This window comes from Camelus ferus, chromosome 9 (genome assembly GCF_009834535.1).
Source record: "Camelus ferus isolate YT-003-E chromosome 9, BCGSAC_Cfer_1.0, whole genome shotgun sequence".
Taxonomy (NCBI): Eukaryota; Metazoa; Chordata; class Mammalia; order Artiodactyla; family Camelidae; genus Camelus; species Camelus ferus.
Genome location: NC_045704.1, coordinates 65,243,184 through 65,264,110, shown reverse-complemented (window position 1 = coordinate 65,264,110; position 20,927 = coordinate 65,243,184). Strand labels below are relative to the sequence as shown.

Below are 20,927 nucleotides of genomic sequence, written 5' to 3'. Positions count from 1 at the left end.
GCACTTAAGACCTGTTTCACAACAGCTGTGTGAAGAGAATGGTTTTTGGATTTTGAGAGTCTTCGCCACTACCTCCTCATTATTTGTGGCCGCGTATTAGAAGAATGCGTTTAGCACGACAGTTGCCTTTTGGATCCAGCTGCAAACAATGTTTCTGAATTCCTAATATCTACTCCTAAACGGATGAGTGGACGGCAGGATGGACGAGAGAGGGCAGGACAAAAACAGCTGACGAACTGCCCGATAAACCTGTCAAAAACCAATCACCCTCCAGTTTGCTGAAGCGCAAACCTCAGGGCCGTTAATAGCTTGGCATGACCTTATTAGGTTGCTTTTATGTGAGAGTAAGTGTCCTCAGGACCAAGTGTTCACAAGACAGCCACACACTACTAGAGGTCAATATAAATAACCAGTTGCAGCTAAACAATAAGGTCCTACTGTACAGCGCAGGGAACTATATTCAATATCTTATAATGACCTATAACGAAAAAGAATATGAAAAGGAATATATATGTATAACTGAATCACTGCTGTACACCAGAAATTAACACAACATTATAAACCTACTATACTTCAATTAAAAAAAAAAAAAACAGCTGCAGGCATTTTTACGTTAGAAAGGTTCTTCTTACTGAAAATGCTGAAAATGCCTTACTTTAGTCAAAGGACTAAAGGTCTTTGTTTCCGAGTAACCCCGTGATCAAGAATTGCATGGAAGTGTCAATACTATAGCCGTTTGCTTTGTTTAGACTTGATGTTTGTGTTCTTGTTTCTGTTGTTTGAAATCTCATTACGCAGGGAGAAGATAGGACTTAGGGTGTGACCGTCACACCAGGGAAGACTTGGGGGAGTTCAAAGGAAATAAAAGCCAGGAGTGACTTAGTGCAAATCTAGCTCCTGGTCAACTTCTTGACTCTCTTTCTCCTAAGAACCAATGGAAGGGAGGACACTCTTCACAGAGAAGCCTGAATGGCCTTTTTTTTTTTTTTTTTTAACTTACAGCTTAAAAAAAAAACAAAAAAAAGCAAAATTAAATCTCATCATGTTAACAAACTTAAATCCATTCAATCATTTTCCATTATTTTAAAGATAAGATAAAAACCCTTAACAGGAGCTACAGGATCCTACGTAATTCAACTGTCTTCAGCTCCAGCCACTCCCAGCTCCAGCCACTCCCAGCTCCAGCCACTCCCCTTTCGGCTCCTCCCAGTGCCCTGTTTCCTCTCTCTTTGCTTCTATACTGGCCCCTTCTCTTTTCCTCCCATCCCATCCTCAGGGGTCAACCTGAAGTCGTTTCCTCAAGGAGGCCTCCTCTAGATTAGATCTTCCTGTAATTAGATCACACGGCACCTATTAGGACTGTAAATACGTGCCCCTGGGTATATTTAATGCCTATCTTCTCCACTAGACAGTGAGCATCATGAGTGCAAAGTATCAGAAGGCTCGAACGTGCATTATCGCCGAGCACATCATCCTTTGATCCTGCCAGGTTTTAAGGGCTGTGACAAGCCAGATTCAAATTAAGGGCGTGGGTGGGTGGGGAGAGGGAAAGTGCAAAACCGTATTTGAGGGTTTTTAAAAACTTTAAATGGTTGCAAAATAAAGAAAATGGAGAATGGATTTATTTGGGAGTAGACTCCCCAGGATTTGGCGTTGGGCTGAATGTAAAGAATATTTGGGGTTTCTGGCTTCAGCACTTGGAGGAAAGCACCATTCACTGGGGAGGGAATGTGGGAGGGCAGCGAGCTCGAGGGAGGGAAGAGCATCAGTTCAGTTTTGCACATTATGAACTGAGGGTGCCTATAAGGTGTCTGGGTAGAGAGTTTGAATAGGGAGTTTATTATACAGTTCAAAAAAAGTCTGTAATAAAAGAATGTCATTTGTAGCAACATGGATGGACCTGGAGAAGATCATTCTAAGTGAAGTAAGCCAGAAAGAAAAGGAAAAATGTCATATGATATCACTCAAATGTGGAATCTAAAGAAAAAAAAAGACAGAGATGAACTTATTTACGAAACAGAGACAGAATCACAGACATAGAAAGCAAACATATGGTTACCAGAGGGGAAAGGGAGTGGGAAGGGGTAAGTTGGGAGTTTGAGATTTGCAGATACTGACTGCTATATACAAAATAGATAAACAACAAGTTTCTTTGGTATAACACAGGGAGCTATATTCAATATCTTGTAGTAACCTATAATGAAAAAGACTATGAAAATGAATATATGTATGTATATGTATGACTGAAACATGATACTGTACACCGGAAATTGACAGAACATTGTAAACTGACTATACTTCAATTAAAAAAAAAACAGTCTAAACTGAAGATGGGAGAGGAGGGCAGGAAGGAGGTTAGGAGAGTGAAAAAGATTCAGAGTAATTATTATGGAAATCAGGAGAAAAAGCTGACTGGGGAAAGGTGTTATTAAGACATATTTGAGATAGTTAAGACCCAGAAATTGGTAACTGTTCATGGAAAAGTAAGGTGGTTGCTTTTATACAACATTGAGGTTTGCCAGGGATTAGTGACAGAAAGACATAGAGAGAAAAGTAGCTTCTAAATTATTGAAAAGAAAGTGGCTGAAGACCAGTATAGTAAGACTAGGATATTGTAGGCTGATTTTATGATATGGAAATAGTTGTAATTACATTTTTTTAAGAAAAGGATCAAACATGAAATAAGCATTTTAGTTTAATATCCCATGAACATAGTGAAAAAAAAATTTAAAAATTTCCATCCTTCACTCTAGCATCAGATTCAACAAGAGGAAGCCCATCTCTGCTCTTTTATGAGTTTACATGTGTCCCCAGAGCTCAGGGTTAAAGAATTTAAATTTACAGATGGTTTTGTGTAGGAATTTGGAGGCAATATAATACATACAGACACAGGAGTTGATTCATCACTAAAAATAAAAATGTTTGTTACCTCTGTGTCACTAAATCCAAGAGTCAGTCTTGCTCGTTTCCTCTTCATCCTCGCTCTTGCTGCTGAAATGCTCTGATGCTCTCAGTCCTTGGACCTGCTGATACACCCTTAGGTTTTGATCCAATCTCAAGGCTTGGCTGCTCTTGGCTCCCAAATTCACATGTCTGACCTAATCCTTTTCCTACAGTCCAGACTCATGTACCCAACTGACCACTGGGTATCGTGTGGAAGGTCCAGTGAGCATCTTAACCTTAGTGTATGCAGACCTGAGCTCCTGGTGTCCCCCTGGGAACTGCTCCACCCAGTCTTCCCCATCTCAATAAATGGCAGCTGCAATCTTACAGTTACTCAGGCCAAAAATGTTGGTCATACTCTGTCTCACATCTTACAGCTTATGAAGTCCAAAAAGATTTGATGCATCAACAAGTCTCTAGGGGAGGGTACTGCTCAAATGGTAGAGCACATGCTCTGCATGCATGAGGTCCCATAACTCCTCTAAAGAATAAAAAATTTAGTAAGTAAACCTAATCACCCCTCCGAAAATGAATACAAATTTTTAAAAAAGAATTTAAAAATCCAGATGTTTATGGCTGCATTTTCAAAACCTATCCAAATCCAAACTAGTCCGAGTCAATATCATCTTTCATCTAGTTTCTCGCAGCAGACTTGTAACCGACCTCCGAAGCCTCTGCCTGTCCCTTTGGCCTTCCTCAGTTTAGACTCAGCAAAGCCACAGGATGACATTCGTAATCAATTCATGTCACTCCACTCCTCAAAACTTTTTAACGGCTTCCCATTTCCCTCGTAGTAAAAAACAGTCCCTGCAACGATCTTCAAAGCTCAGCGTCATCCGCTCTTTGCCCTCCCCACCCCCACCGGCACCCTTTGACCTTACTGCCCGCCGCTCACTCCCACGCTCTCCCCGCTGCAGCCAGACTTGCGGATCCCAGAACACAGCAGCCGCACCGCCGCCTCAGAGCCTGCGCCCTAGGGGTCCCTCGGAAGGCTTTCCTCCCCAGAGAGCTGAATGGTTCACTCCCTCCGTTTCTTCAGATCTTGCCAGCTTCTCCGTGAGACCTTCCACAGCTAGCTTACCTAAATCAAAACATTGCATAATACGTGAATTTCTTACTTCCATTCTGCTTTACTTTTCTCCTTAATTCTAATCACTAACATACTGTATATTTGTACTTCCTTAGTTTATCTAGCGTCTCCTTGCCGCGAGATTGTAAGCACTGTAAGGGTAAGGGCTTTTATCAGTTTTGTTCATGTGTGTCCCAAGTACCAAAAACAGTGCCTGGCATATAGCAGACACTTAACAATCATTTGATAATTGAGTTAGTTAATACATATTTGGATTGTTCTGCTCCATCCCAGAAAGAAGATACGTACTTATGACCATGTAAGAGGGAAAAGGATATTTGAAATAAAGAACTGGAATAACTGTGTCTACATGTCCATCGTCGTAGGCAAGTGCACCCGGACAGACGAGCTTGGTAAATCATGCATTAAGAATAAGTAAATTTGGGGGATGCAAAATGCTTAGAAGAATTACGAATATGATTTGAGAGAAGAAAATGAATAATGCTAGTGACATGTAGGCTGCTCCATAATTGTTTTAAGAAACAGGGCCAATTAGCTGATGAAGCATGGAAAAAGATTTTGAGTCAAATAGTACACATGCTGGCTTCAAGGGGAGGCATGACTGATAGTCCCAGTCTTGCTTCCTGCCTACTCAATTTCTTAGTTTAAAATTTTGACTTCTTACTTGCCTTAAACATCAGTATTTTTATTAGCAGTTTTCAGCTCTTATATAGCCATTCATTTTTGAAAAGTGAAATGAAATGAGTTCTAACATTGTTTTGACAATAAAATGTATGACTTTTATCAATAGATATAAACTTACAATTTCCTCTAACAAATTTACTTATTTTAGAAATAATATTGAATATAATTAAGTATATACTCCTCATATATAGCTTAAAGCATAGAAGTTTCAAATTTGGATGTGAGTGAATGAACATGTATAGTAAATAATTATCTTAATATAATCATTTCAAATAAGTAAAGGTTACAAATAATTTTGGGAGGGTGGGCAGTGAACAGGAGCTCCATCTGTGAACAGAGAGACCATAAATTGTATACAGTACTACCAAAAAGCTTAATTTAGTTAATCAGCATAAGATAATTTATTTGTAAAATTCTGTCCCTGTATATCAAAATTTTGTAAATAGCAAAATAACACTGGGAAACACTAAAAGAAAGTTAATTTTGCATCTAGAATGGTAAAACTATATGACAGAAAGAATTTCCATCAGCAATAAAAAGTATAAATCAGGTACAGTAGGAGTTACAGAAGATGCCTCTATGAAATGACCATCACCTAATCTACATGTCCTCAGAGATCCCCAGCCCTTTTGAATCGACTGGTTGTCTGTGTTTGGTGTCGATTACATTCTCAGGCACCTCCTGAGAAAAGGAACCTTTAAGGAGGAGTCTCTGTTTGCCCAAGCCTGCATTCCTAAACGGCTGATGAGGGGTATTGGTGAGCCCCACCTTCTGAGATAAAAATAGAGGGTCCAACTCCCATGGGCTTCTGACTCCCATCCGAGAAAAGAATTAGACATTTACAGAATCCAACGATCCTTCGCCTTCACCCAGATCACTACGCCACTAGCCTTCTCACTACCCCTCACCTACGGTGCTCCCTTCCCTTGTTCTCCAGCTGGAATGCCATCGTGCGGATGATACCCCTCTTTGTGGTCACCCTCGACTCCTCCGCCTCCTCGTGCTCCCTCCGCACTCCCCGTGTGGCAAGGTCACAACCTTTTAAAGCCCTTATTAGGCCTGTGCTCTGTGCGTTGCAGCTCGGTGTGATTACAGGAAAATGCCCAACTCTGCTGTCGAGTATTCCTTTAAATTTACTACCATGACCCTCTAATGGGCAATCAAACTGTATTAACTCACCACTTTGCCACTCACCTCACTAGTGAGAGCTTCTCTCACCTTCCTATTTAAAAGAGCAGTCGCCACTGCCCCCCCCATACTCCCTGTCCACTTCCCAGATTTTCTGCATAGACGTATGTCCATCTGACATGGTACATAATTGCTTATTTGTCCAGTATCTCTCTCCTTCTTGAGCAGAAACTGGGAGACCGGACTTTTGTCTGTTTTGCTCACTTACCTAGTAGAGTATCTGGCACATAGCAGGTGTTCAATTAACAATGATATAATAATGAATAAATGATTTATTCCCAAAGACCCACTCTTATTTTTAGTATTAAAGTATAATTCACTTATAATATGATACTAGTTTCAGGTGTACAACATGGTGATTCAATATTTTTATAGATCATACTACATTTAAAATTATTGTAAAATGTTGCCCATATTCCCTGTTCTGTACAATACACCCTTGTATCTTATTTATTTTACACGTAGTAGTTTATAACTCTTAACCCCCTATCTTGCCCCTCCCGCCACCCCTCTCCCCACTGGTAACCACTAGTTTGTTTTCTATTATCTGTGAATATGTTTCTGTTTTGTTATACTCATTCCTTTGTTTTATTTTTTAGATTCTGCATATAAGTGACAACATACAGTACTTGTCTTTCCCTGTCTGACCTGTTTCACTAAGCATAATACTCTCCACGTCAATCTATGTTGCTGCAAAATGGCAAAAATTCATTCTTTTTTATGGCTGAGTATTATTCCATGGTGTATTTATGCCACATCTTCTTTATCCAGTCATCTGTTGATGGACACTTAGGTTGCTTCCGTATCTTGGCTATTGTAAATAATGCTGCTGTGAACATTGGGGTGTGTGAATCATTTTCAATTAGTGTTTTCATTTTCTTCTGATACATGCCCAGGAGTGGAATTGCTGGATCATAAGGTAACTCTATGTTTAATTTTTTGAGGAACCTCTATGCTGTTCTCCACAGCAGCTGCACAATTCACATCCCCACCAGCAGTGCAGTAGGGCTCCCTTTTCTCCACATCCTCACCAGCATTTGTTCTTGTGGTCTTTTTGATGATAGCCATTGTGACAGATGTGAGGTGATATCTCATTGTGGTTTTGATTTGCATTTCCCTGATGATTAGTGATATCGAGCATCTTTTTGTGCCCATGTCAGCCACCTGTATGTCTTCTTTGGGAAAATTTTTGGTTGGCATTTGAGCAACTTACTAAAACCAATTTAAAGAAACTTAGAATTCCAGATGGGAGGGTCCAGCCTTTAGGGCTTTGGATCATGTCCGTGGGCTGTGCCGATGCCGAACTGTTCTGGAACCATTAGAAACCTCCGCGCAGGCCCCGCAGGGCACTCAGCACAGAATAATGAGATCAGTGTCACAAAGGGCTCTGGGCGCTGAAGCAGCTGGAACGGGGTTCTGTGAGCTTTCCTAGTATTAGGTCCCTTCCATGCCAAGGGCCAGGGAAAAGGAAACCAGAAATGAGGCTCCGCTGCTAGTGGATAAAAAGAGAAGGCCAGGAGACCAGAGCTTGTAAGAGGGAAGAGCAGGCGGGGGGAGGGCACAGCTCAGTGGCGGAGAGCACACTTAGCAAGCACAAGGTCCTGGGTTCAGTCCCCAGGACTGCCATTAAATAAATATGTAAATATGTAAACTTAATTACCTATCCCCCACCCCCCATAACACACACACAGAAGAAATAACTGTTCAACAAGCTCGAGGGAGCAAGGGAAAGAGGGGGATGTGATCAGAGGACAAATGTCCCTCTGAGGTCCTAGAGGCCATGCAGTTCCAAGTGAGGACCAGGTCCAAGTGAGATGGAGCAGGACCCTGGGGGGCCTTCCTGGGGGCAGACCCCCACTCCCACGTCCCCTGCTGCTTGTCTGTAGAAAGGCTTTAGCCTCCTAGGCCTTTCCCTGGTTTCTAAAGAAGCCTGGATTTTCCCTGTTTAATCAGAGAAGTGAGAAAGTGCAGAAAAAAGGGAATAGTCAAGGAAGAAAAATAATAAGAGTTTAGCCACAAAACGAAGTCAAGGGCCTTCAGTTCCTCCGCAAGGGCTGTAGGTAACACGCCGAGCCATGTCCTTGAGCTGTTCTGCAGACACTGAGACCCCCACCAGGTGGAAGACGTTAACTGCATGCTGCCACCAGCTCGTCGGAACCAGGAAGATGGTGATGACTCCAACTCCAGAAACAGCTCCCTGTTACCTCACCATCAGCCAGCCAGAGAACTGTGCGCCAGCTGCCCACACGCCCCTGACCCTCTCCCTCACGCTGCCCTTCAAAGCCCTTCCCTGGAAGCCACCGGGGGGTTCGGGTCTTTTGAGCAACAGCTGCCCATTCCCCACGCTTGGCCCCACACTGGGTGCCTTGCACCAAACACTGTATTTTCCTTCACCTGGTGAAGAAGGGTGAATACAAAGCAGTGGAAATTCAAATCCCTTCTTAGGAGATTCAGAACCAGGGAGGCAAGAGTGCCCTGCGGAAGGGCCATCTCCGCTGCTCTCCTTCTGGGCAAATTCATTCATTGCCTTCCATCCGTGTCTTCTCTGTCTCTAGTTTCTTCCTCCAGTTCACTAAGTAAAAAAAAAACCCTTAAATAAAGTGGTTGATGGTATAAATTCCAGGCTTTTCACTAACGTTGATTTTCACTGAACATGCTGTCTGTGTTGAAATGCTGCAAGTCAATGGATTAAATGGTGGGAGCCTTTTGCTGGTGACTTGAAATGCTTCACAGACAACAGCATTAACAACAGGGAACCACACGGTCATAAAATCATTCCATGTGTGATTCTCTTTTGGTCCCTCTCATAAGATTTCATGTCTTCTCCTGGCAGCCACCCTCGCGGCTCCTCGTCTTTATCTCCCGGTTTAAGAGTCTTTATGGAATTCAGTCTTCAGCCCCTCCTCCCTTTCCTGGAGGTCAGGGATGGGGCTCTCATCGGGTGTTTCATCTTTCTGGTGACAAGCCCCTACCTACGGGGCCTCACCCTGAGCCACCTGGTTAACATAAACTCAGATGTGATCCCAGGGGCCCCTTGTGACTGACAAAAAGGCACTCCTGTCACTGAAGAAATTCCAAGGGTTTTAGGAGCTCAGTGTTAGGAATGAGGGAAAAAGACTACACACACACACACGCACACACACACACACACGCACACACGCACGCACACACACACACACACACACACACGCACACGCACGCACACGCACACACGCACACACTTAAACCACATGACACTCTCGAGCAGGCCCGTGTGAACTGCTCCGCACCGGGCTTGGAACGGACGACTCAGTGAGAGGGCCGCCGCCAGCTCCTGCTCGCGCCCGAGGGGCCTTGCTGCATCCGGCAGAGTTTCTAATCGCAAAGAGCAGAAACAATCCTTCAATTTATTTTTATTTTTATACTGTGCTGATGATCTCTTTATCTTCCAACAAGAGCTTTAACACTGTGCTTCATTTATTTACTCCATATAATTCTCTTATACTGACCTTCATAAGAAGGTAGCACAAAATGCAGTTAGTGGTCACAGGCTATATTCCTACTAAAACATAACTGAGAAGTGGAAATTTTCACCGTTGCTAACAGTGAGCTCATATGAAGTTTTCACAGTGACCATTGGACATACCAGGAATGTATCATCTCGTCTTTTGCTCTCTGGGTGACATTCAGGTAGACTCGAACACCCCAACGAGCATTGACAAGTAATTTACAGAATCATCTCTGTTACCGTTTTCTGGTGCCACTCCTGGCACCAAATGCGTGGCGTGTTCCCCACACCAGCTCTCTGGAACTCAGTGTCCAAGGATTCAGTTCAGTCCCGGCACCGTTAGGAGTTACTGAGGCCCGGCAGGTCAAGGGCGCGGTCCCACAAGGCTGCCACACTCCAGGCGCCAGCTGTAAGGGGGAGCCCGCCTCAGACTTCTGCCCGGCAGACTGCACACCTGGGGTCCCCCCCCCCCGCCCCAGATTTGATAATCCCTTAGAATGGCCCACGGAGCTGAGGAAACGTTACTTGTATTTACCAGTGTTTGCTGTAAAGGACACGGCCCAGAAGCAGCCAAATGGCGAGATGCACAGGGCAAGGCCTGGGGGCAGGGGGCACGCATAGACCGCCCAGGCCCGCCCTGGGTGTGGTGCCCTGCCGGTGTGTCCACCAGCCTGGAAGCTGCCAGACCCCATCAATTAGGGGTTTTTCTCTAGGCTTCGTTACACAGGCATGGTCGATTAAATCATTGGCTACTGCTGATCGAACTTAGACTCCAGGTCCGTCTCACCTTCCCAGAGGCCAGGGAGGTTGGGCTCAAAGTTCTAACTCTCTCACCACCTGGTTGGTTTTTCTGTCAACCAGCGCCCCATCCTGGAGCTATCTAGGGCCCCCCCACTTTGAATCATCTTATTGGCATACAGAAGACACTCATCGCTCCAGAGATTCAAGGGTTTTAAGATCTCCGTGCTAGGAACCAGAAGTAAAACCACATATTTAATTTTTATTGCACCATAATTTCATTTAGAAAACACAAAATGTGCCATGGTTTTGTGAATGAAAGGTCCTTCCCTAAATGTTATCTTTCTCGTTAGGTGTGAAAGTTAACAAACGGCTGTGTAACGTGAAACTTCAGCTGCCGTGGACTGATTGTCTGCGTTTCACTGATTCAGAAACTTTCATCCAAGCAAAGTTTGTTTAAAAAGCAGAACAAGTGTTTTATTTACAGCATCATCAGAAGAAGTGCTTTAATTCTAGCCGATTTACCTTGGCTGGTCCTTGGCTAACAAACGTCCGTAACGTCACACTTTCCTTAAAGTGGAGAAGAGTATGAAGCACCAGCTCAGGAATAAAAGACTAAGCCCAGGTGCGTCTGGGGAGGCAGAGCTCGTGAAACACGCTCTCCGGAGGCTGGCACTCTCCTCAGCAAGAGTAAATTCAGGTTCCGAGTCCATAAATAAAAGGGGGGCTTTCCTCTTCCCTGGTTGATCTGTACGGGTATTTACATGACATTCACTTGACAAAGTTGAAATGTTTCATGTGTCAAGCCGGGAATGGTGATTTCAAAGTAGATGGGAATTCTTCTATCTGTAAAAAGAAAATGTAGGTAAATTAGACTATATTAAATTTAAGAATTTTGTCAAAAGATTCTTTATTAAATGCAACATATTACCCTGTATTGGACCTTGGAATAGAAAAAGATCAGTAGTGGAAAAAAATGGTGAAGTCTGAACAAAGTCCATAGTTGAGTTAGTGGTGGTCTATCACTTTTAACTTCTTAGTTGTGACAAATGTGCTGTGGCTGTAGGCACTGACGTTAGGGGAAGCTGAGTACAGGGTGTGGGAACTCTCTGTGCTATCTTTGCAACACATCTGAAGTTATTCCAAAATTTTAAAAAATTATTTGAAAAAATTACTAAAATACTTCTTAAAGGAAATAAAACGATAATTTACAAATTGGAGAAAATATTCACACAACCACAAACGTACACACGTGGGGCCCTGGGTTCACACTCCAGTGCCTCCACTAGAAAAAAAATAAACAGATGAGCCTAATTACCACCCCGCACGAGTAACAAGACAAAAACGCCGCAAAAACAAACGGAAGAGTGTACTTTAAGCAGATGCTCCTACAAATCAATAAAAAAATTCGAACAGGCCCGAGGGTAAATGCGCGAAAGACCAGAAGGAGCTTTTCAGAGAGAAGCAGCGCATGTGCCTAACGGACAGAGGACACGCTGGTGGCCAGCCCCAGGGAAGGAGGACAAGCACGTCTAGGCCGCGGTGACATGCTGCTTCTATCCATTTCACTGGCTTTTAAGTTTCACGGTGCCAAATATCGGAGAAGGCGTAGATCTATAAATTCTTTTCTGTACAGCTGGGCAGAACGTAAATTGGTGCAAACACTTTGGAAAAGAGTTTTGGAGTTATTTTCTGAAATTGAAAATTCGCATACTCCCCAACCTAGCAATTCTTCGTAGATTTATTCCCGAAAGAAACGGTAGCGCCTCTGTACCAGGAAACACGTGGGAATGTTTGTAGCAGCACAGCTACCAATGGCAAATGCCTGGAAATACGGACAGGGCTATGAGTGAATGAATTGGTATATTCACATAATGGAGTATTATTCAACAAACAGAGAAGTGAAAAAAAGTCCTCCAAATTCACAGGATTATGCCCTTTTAAGAAATTAATAAACAACTAAAAAGTACTTTAAAGGAATATCTGTCATCTATCTGTGATAAAACAGTAAAAAAAGAAAAATAAGGGAACTATGGAGATGAGATTGAAGAGTATGGTTGCCTCTGGGCGCGGGAGGTAAGGGACAGACACAGAAAGAGCAAAATTAAGTTAGGTGGCAGGCTTTGCGATGAGGGCAGGGTTCACAGGTGCCTGTCGTCTTATCAAAACTAATAAAAGATGGTCCAATGACAAACATGTGTCACGAAACAAAGATTATTTTCAATTCAATTCTATGCACCTGACATTCTTGACTAAGCAAAAATTACAAAATTTAAACAATTTATCTTGCCATCCCAGGTTCTTCAGTTTTTCACCTGTTTTTCCAGTTTTGTTTTCTATTCATTCATTCATTCATTCATTAATCTAGTGTTTCCAAGCACCAGGGACCAGCCTATAAACAAGGCAGAACTGTCCCCCGTGTATGGAATTTACATTGGACGACTAGTGCATTAAACATTCTGTCTATCCAAGTCCTTGCTGTTTTCTCCGTGTTTAAGATGCTTGCCATTCACATCTCCCTCCATCATCAGACTCAGAGCAGGACCGATGTCACGTCATTTTGCATCTCCCTTTGGTACCTAACACAGTCTGCTTGGTATGAGTTCAGAAGTGCTCACTGAATGAAGCTGATGGGAGGGTGGAGATCTGAAAAGAAAAGAGAGAGGAAAGTGGACATAACTGGCCTCGGTTCTTTCCCTTCCCTGGGAGAGGAAAGATCTGACTCTGCCCCCTTTTATCTCCTGCCCCCCTTGGGTGTGGCCTCCTGCCCCAGTGGTGAGGATGGGGGCCCGAGCAGCCCCCAGGGGCTTCCTTGCTGGATCAGGCAGGCTTCTCTCTCGGTCTAGAGGAAATGGAGGAAATTTCCTTTTCTCTGGAGCTGGGCTCTCTAGAAGACTTGGTAAGACTTGAGGATCGCCTGGAAACTCACATCAACAACTTCTTTCTGTCTGAAAGTTGCCAAGAGAGTAGATTTTAAAAGTTTCATCACAAGGAAAAAAAAAATGCTACAATGTGAGGTGACAGATGTTAACTAAGTTATTGTGGTGATCATTTTGCAGGATACGCGTGTGTCAAATCATTCTGCTGTACACCTTAAACTTATACAATGTTACACGTCAGTTATATCTCAAGAAAACTAGAAAAGATAAAAACAAGAACAATTTCTTTCTAGAACAAAAGTGACAGGTGTACCTTATCAGAAGGTATTAGATGTTACATTATAAAGAGGATGTTGCATCTCCCCATCCCCAGTTTGTGTCTTTTATTTGCCAGCACCATCCACGTGGGAGCTGTGGCTGACTTAAAGGGGAGAGAGAGGGAGAGAGAGAAAATACACTCCAGAGCAGATCAATTTGCACCCCCTTTCCCCCCAGAAGGCCTTCCCAGCCCCCTCCCCCCACGTGATTTCTCACTGGATAGCTCTTCCCGGACGACTCCTGCCTCTGCATTCTCCCCCTCAGCCTCTGTGAGCCTCCTGCTCAGGCCGGCAGGGTCAGGGCTGCTCAGCCTCGTCGTCGGACCCGCTTTTTTGAATCCTCAGAAGACTGGTCAGTTTCTCCCGGGAGGCCCAGTGAAGGCGTTCTGCAGCCGATGCCACCGTGAGGGGCAGGGCTTTCTGGTCCCCACACCAGGAAACAAGGTGTCCTGAAGACGGAACTTAGCTTTGTCACTGTCTATCCGGAGATAGCCTCAGATTCCATGGGCTGAGGGCTCAGTCCTGCACACTGCGCTCCTGCCGCCACTGGCCTCGGGTCCCCATGGCAAGTCCAGGCTGTCACCTGCGCTTCTGACAGACCGACTGTAACTCAGAGGTTCCGTGACCCCTCCGTGGGTGTGATTAATCTGCTAGAGGGACTCAGAACTCAGGGAAACAGTTTATTTACGTTTACCTGTTTTGTTGTTGTTGTTGTTAAAAAAAGGATGAGGCTAAAGGCAGTGGATGAACACACTGGTGGAGAAGATGCACGAGGCCTGTGGGAAAGGGTGTGGGGTTTCCACGCCCTCCCCAGGCACACCGCTCTCCCAGCGTCTCCACGTGTTCACCACCCTGAAAGCTCTCTGAACCCCATGCTTCTGGGATTTTTATGGAGGCTCCATCCCTTTAAGCACGCTTGATCATTACCTCTGCCTTCAGCGCTTTTCCCTTCTCGAGAGCATGGGGGTGGGGTGGCACAGGGACTGAGAACTCCAAGCTTCTAATCATGGCTTGTTCCTTCTAGTGCCAGCTCATCCAGGGGGCTGTCCAGGAGCCCTCTCGGACGCTCCCCATTAGAACAAGGCACTCCTATCACCCAGGAGATGACAGGGCTTCAGCAGACCCGTGCCATACAGGGGTCAAAACCAAGCATGAGAACAAAGGATGTTCCTAGTGCTCTTACCGCTTAGGAAATTGCAAGGGTTTCAGGAGCTCTGTGCCAGGAACCGGGCACAGGGACGAGCGTATGTTTCCCATTATCTCACCTACTTCCTTCCTCTGCCTCGCTGACCACCTGGCTCTCAGGCCCGCATCCTTCTAACCACCACACGGCCGCGTTCTCCATGGTCCTGTGGTCCCGTGAGGCTCTACTCCGCCTTGGTTAGTAATTTTAGGAATTCCGCATGCTGTCACTTTTCCCGATGGTGGTATGCAAAGCAATGGTGGGGCCTCTTGTCCCAGGTCCAGCTCTGGCACTAACCAGCGGGATCTTAATTGATCTGATTTTCCTTTTTTGTAAAACAAGAGTACTGGATTCAGTCATCTCCAATTTTCCTTCCACTTTTTTCTTTTTTAAAAAAATTATGCATAATTGACATCTTGTATTAGTTTCAGGGGTACAACATGATTCAGTATTTGCATATATTGTGAATAAGTCTAGTTAACATCCGTCACTGTACATAGTTACAACTTGTTTTTTCTTATGATGATTCCTTTCAGACCTGAAATCCTGTGATTCTGCAATCCCAGGCAAAGCCGCTTGACTTTCGTGGGTGTTGTCCTGGAGCCAGGCCACCTCTCCCGGACCCTGCCCCTGCCCTGTCGCCCCTGCCCTGTCGCCCCTGCCTCGGTTCCTGCTTGACGTGTGTCCCTCTGCGGCCCGGACGTTCGTGCAGCCTCTTTTCCCAGATGCTGCGGCCTTGGCTCCAGCTCTCCTGCATTTATAGATTGCCTTGTGTTACCTTTTTATGTGCGTACATTTTATCTGCTCAGATTCATCTTAAATACTTTTAAGGCTGGAGCCCTGCCTTGTAACCCAAACTGATTTTCCCCGATCACCTGCTTATAGTGGACGTTCAGTAAAGGTTTATTTCTTCATTGAAGAGTGTATGGAGAATTTACGTACCATTGTTATGAAAACTTTTTTTGAAACAATCTTGAGTAAAAGAATATCATAGCTTTGGCTTGCCTGACTTAACCTGTTTCAGTGTAAAGATGCTGTGCATTCTTCCTCTCTAACCCTCCCCGTGAGTTCCCTTAAAAGAGCTGTTTTGATAAACATTTTGAGAAATTTATGTTCTTATGGGAAACATTTCTCCCCAGGCATTCCATTAAACTTGTCTGTCAGGTTATTTGGTGTTTTGTTTTGTTTGTCAGAGAGTTACTCAGAATTATTGGGTCATTCCACTACTTAAAACCCTCCAGTGCCTTCCGTCTCACTCAGAGAGCACAGTGCCAAGTGTGAATTCCTAGCCGTGGCCTCTGCCAGGCTGGCATCCTTGCCACCTCTGGCCTTGACACCTACCACCTCATGCTCTCTGCTCCCCTGGCCTCCATGCTGTTCTTCCATCACACCAGCCGTGTTCCACCTTCATGGTGTTTTACTGAGACGCCTTCCCTGACAACCCTACCTGAAGCAGAGCACACACTCTCAATTCCCCGGACTCTGCTTTGTTTCTCTTCATAGAATTCATCGTCAAAAATATGAATACATTTCATATTCATCCACCAAATTTTCTGTCTGCTCCACTGCAATGTATGCTGCACTGAAAGCAGGCACTTTGCTTGGTTCTCTGCTGTACCCTTTACCTCTGGCGCAAAATAGCACCCAATAATTAGTCTCATGTTAAGTCACTCTCAGTTACTCTGGCTTGAAAAAATGTGGTATCAAATCAAATTTTAGTTCAAGTAAATTACAGTTAATTAATTATGCGGCTGATTGCTGTTTTTTTCTGTTGCATCAGTGATAAGACATTGATTGAGTCACTAGAGGTTGAGAAAAATTGGATAAACTGAGAAGATTGTTTCAAAGTTTCTGAAAATATTAACAATGTTTATTTCATTAATTTTCTCTTAATATTAGCATAGTAAAAGTGATCTCTTTATGTGGCCACTAGGTGGCAGGATATACACACATACTTCGCAAATGGCACTTGGTTGCCGGTTCGCTTTGTGGGAGCAGTAACACCAACCCCTTACATTTGAAGAGTATTTTATGGTAGATAAAACAGTTCCACAAAAACTATCTCATGAAGCCCCTGTGAAATAGGGAAGACAGGTATTTTCTTTCTGTTTATTTTTAATCTGTTTTCTTTTTCAAATAGGAAAACTGAGGCTCAGGGTTCAAGGGATTTGCCCCAGGGGGTACACTGCAGAGCCAGGATCAGAACGCCCTCCTAGTCCAGAGCTCCTTTCACAACTCCGCTCAGAGGGGGGAGAGTGAGGTTCCTGGCAGTTTGCTGCTGGGTCTGAACTTGCTACTATGAAAGAGCCTGGAAATACAGATCCTTCTCAGCTTTTAAAAAGTAGGTCACCCATGAAAGTTTGCAACCATCCCTCTCGACGAGGGATAGACCCTGAAATGCATCTCTTTTCGGATCTCCCCAGACTTCAAAATATGTTCACGAAGAAACTAGTTTGTCATGAAGCTTCCACACTGTGTCAGCAGACAGTCGCTGTGGGTAGCGGGGCACCTAGTCGTGGGACGGCACGCGCCTGACTCGTAGAGGTTTCTGCCTCCTAAATGGTTGAGTTCCGTGAAGAGCCGGGGTGTTCGACTCCCCGGTAGTGTCAATGGGACTGACACACGCTGAGCCCTGGGTGGATCTGGAAGAACACGATTGTGGAACAGCGGAAAGATCACCTGCATGGGGAAACTATCACCGTCACTTAAATTCAGTAAGTATTGCTCTTAGGTTTTCTGGGTTTACCAGAAGCAACCTGTTGGTGTGTTTTCAGCACAGGTTTCTACTGGCAGAAATGTGATGTAATAAAGTTTGCTTTATTAATTGCACCTTGCTAGAGTGCCACGTGGCACATTAGAAGTAACTCAGGCTTTGAGGCCGAGTTCTGGGGAACGGTCCCAACCTGGCTACGTACTGGCTGTGTGATGTCCAGCGAGTGACTCAGCCCCTCTGAATCTCACTTTCCTTCTGTGTAAAAGGGGTATAATAGTATCTGCTTTGCTGCGTTGGTATGAAGATGAAATGAGATAGTCATCATGAAAAAGGTTTATAAACTAAAATCCCCGTATATAAGTAAGGTGGATTGTTTTTATCAGAAAGGCAGGGGGGAAGCAAGCTTTGTCATCACTAGCTGTTGACCTTGGGTGGCTTCATTCACACTGCTGAGCCTCAGTTTTCTTGCTGGGAAAAAAAAAATGAAGTAATCAGCAGCTCATCTACTGAGGACTTTCTGAGCGCCCAGCACTTGTCTAAGTTCCTCGTGTAATAACTGACTTAATCTCTACACCTGCTTCTGAGGTGGATGTGTTAAAATTGATTGATTGTTAAAATCTTGGTATTTTAAAGCTAGAGAAACCTTTCACTAATGTGGTCGAGTCCTTTTGCTTTACCCATTGAAGAAAAAAAACTCGAGGTGAGGTGAAGTGCTCGAGGTCACATGGTTGGTTCTGGGTGGAACTGAGACTAGAAAGTAGCCGGTGGCCGGTTTCCAGGACATTTCATCGTTTCCATTCCTATAATGTCAATTCGGAGACGCGCAAAGTGGAGAGTTATGCTGCTACCTTTTAATCCAGCTGGAGGGAAGAGTGGCAATGAGGCTGCGGGACACAGCAGCTGGGAGGGAGCAGGGGGTTGGGGAGAATCTGTAGGGGACGGCGATGATGTCAGAGGGCTTCCTGGGGAAAGAGAGATTTGAACTGGGTGTAGAAAAACAGTGAGGATGTGGTAAACAAAAGGAGGGAACAGATGTTGCAGGAGAAAATGGGGTAGATCAAAGCGGGGGGAAGATACGGATGTGGAATTTGCAGCCTCCAAAGCTCCCTGTTAAGGAGAAGTGGCACCTGACGCAGGACAGGTGGTAGGTGGGGACACCAGGGGAAGTTTGCTTTTAATTCTATGACCAGTGAGAACCATTAGTTAAGCAATGCAATCATTTGTTTCGCAAAGGTTGACAGGACATCTGCCCTGTGCTGTGCTCAGCAGGCGCTGGACATACAGTGCTGAATGAAGGGGCCTTGGTCCCTGCCTTCAGGGGCATTCAATCTAGTCCAGAGAGATGGATGATAAACGGGTAAATTAATACAATCTGAGGAATGCTAATGGAAGTCAAGGACAGGGTGCTGTGTCAGAGAGCAGCAGAGAACGCATCCTCACCAGGGCTGCAGGGACAGCTGCTCTGAGCAGTTAGAGGCCCGCGTGGCTAGAACACTGCGATTGTGGGGGCTGCAGGAGGGGCTGGGGAAGGGAGCTGGGGTTGGATAATGCCGAATTTTCTTCTAAGTGCAAAGGGAGTTCCCAGTGTGCTGGAGGTTTTTAAGCAAGTAAATGATATGGTCTGAGATAAAAAGTTTAAAAGCTGCTGTCGGCCGCTCTATAAGGAATGAACTGTGGAAACAGGGAGGAGACACGAGTGGACTCGGGGGCCAGTGCTGCGGGGGACCCACGGCAGACATTCTCAAGAAAGGCAAAGGTGCTCTGAACTGGGGTCATAGCAAATGAAGCAATGAAGCAGAGCATCTTCGTAGCAATGAAGACATTTGGACTTGGCTGGCAGAAGATTTGAAGGTAGGTTCTCCAGAACTTATTGATGACCTGGCTGTGAGGGGTAATGGAGAGTGCAGTGGGCTGGATGATGGTCCTCAAAAAGATACATCCTGAAGACATACAAATGGCCAGCAGGCACATGAAACAAAGCTCAATATCACCATTAGAGAAATGCAAATCAAAGCTACAGTGAGGTATCACCTCACACCAGCCAGAATGGCCATCATTCAAAAGTCCACAAATGACAAATGCTGGAGAGGCTGTGGAGAAAAGGGAGCCCTCCTACACTGCTGGTGGGAATGCAGTTTGGTGCAGCCACTGTGGAAAACAGTATGGAGATTCCTTATAGACTTACCATATGACCCAGGAATCCCACTCCTGGGCATATATCCAGAGGAAGCTCTAATTCAAAAAAATACATGCACCCCACTGTTCACAGCAGCACTATATACAATAGCCAAGATATGGAAGCAACCTAAATGTCCACTGACAGATGACAGGACAAAGAAGAAGTGGTATGTTTATACAACGGAATACTACTTAGCCATAAAAAGAATAAAATAATGCCATTTGCAGCAACATGGACAGTCAGGAGACTGTCATGCTAAGTAAAGTAAGCCAGAAAGAGAAAGAACCAGTTTGCCAGATTATTAGAACCAGTTTGCCAGATCGTTTGTACATGTGTTACAGCAAAGTTATAATATACAGGTCCCCTAACTCAAAGTTATCCACTTTTCCTATGTAAATAATCACAGGATACTGACTGTCTTTAAAAATTCCCTCTTTCAGACTTATCTTCTAAAAGAAAAGAGTGCGTCCTGGTGAGGATGAGCGAGGGGGTCGGCTGAGGTGGAGGCTGCGTCCTGTGTACCTGCTGCTTCTCCAATGAGTGTGATTTAGGTCAATAGTCTCCCTGCTTTAAAGTAAAAGTAATTGTGGGGGTACGTGAGCCTATCAGCCAGTTACTCTTTACTGTGAATGAATCTAAATTATTTTCTTCTTAAATGATATCAGTTGCAGAAGTGAGGGGACGAATAAGCCTTTGCGCGGAGAGGAAGAGAGTGTTGACATTTTTGACAGAGAAAACAGTATCAAAATTTGGGGGAAGGAGAAAGGGATTTGAGCCTTAAAAAAATTAAAAACTAAAGATACCAATCAATCCAAAACGACAAAGATACAAGTAGATTCAAACAGGAAGTCCAGGCAAAGAGCAAACATAAACTCAGCATATTTTGCCATTGTCGGGGGCTCTAATGGCAAACTTATTTTCTATTAATAATAATAAAAAAAAAGAGACACGTCCATGTTTTAAACCCTGGAGTCTGAGAGTGTGACTTTATTTGGAAAAAGAAGGTCTTTGCAGATGTAACTAAGGCTCTCCAAATGAGGTCATCCTGGATTATCCACATGGGCCCTCAATCCAATGACAAGTGACCTTACAAGAGACACAGACCGAAGTGGAGAAGGCGCTGTGAGGACAGTGGCAGGGACGGGAGCGAGGCGGCCACAGGGGGCGTCCGGAGCCACCGGACGCTGGGCCAGGCACGAGGGCTTCTCCCCGAGAGCCCCCAGGGGAGCACTGCCGACTCCCTGCCTTCAGATTTCCGGCCTCCGGGACGGTGGGAACACACGTTGCTGTTGTCTGAAGCCACCGCGTCTGCGGGGATTTGCTGCGGCAGCCGCAGGACACCGCACGGCAGGGGGCGCGCCTGCGGCCGGAGGGGTGCGGGGCTTCGGCAGTCCGCGCGGAGCTGCGTTGAACGCGACATGCTCGAGAGTGTCGGGCGGGGACGGCGGCGGCGGCGCCGCGGGAGGGGCCCGGAGGGGGGGAGGGCGCGAACCCCTCGTCGGCACGCAGACCGCATGGAACCGCAG

At 45.0% G+C, this 20,927-nt stretch overlaps 1 protein-coding gene across 1 annotated transcript in view; it reads right to left on the bottom strand.

The window, feature by feature from the left end:
- BRDT (bromodomain testis associated) overlaps nucleotides 1-3,115 on the bottom strand; it is a 54,595-nt gene extending 51,480 nt beyond the window's left edge. The window contains exon 1 of the mRNA XM_032487080.1: nucleotides 2,930-3,115. The gene's annotated coding sequence lies outside the window, so the exon portion shown is untranslated. The remainder of the gene's footprint in view (nucleotides 1-2,929) is intronic.
- Nucleotides 3,116-20,927: the final 17,812 nt, after the last annotated feature.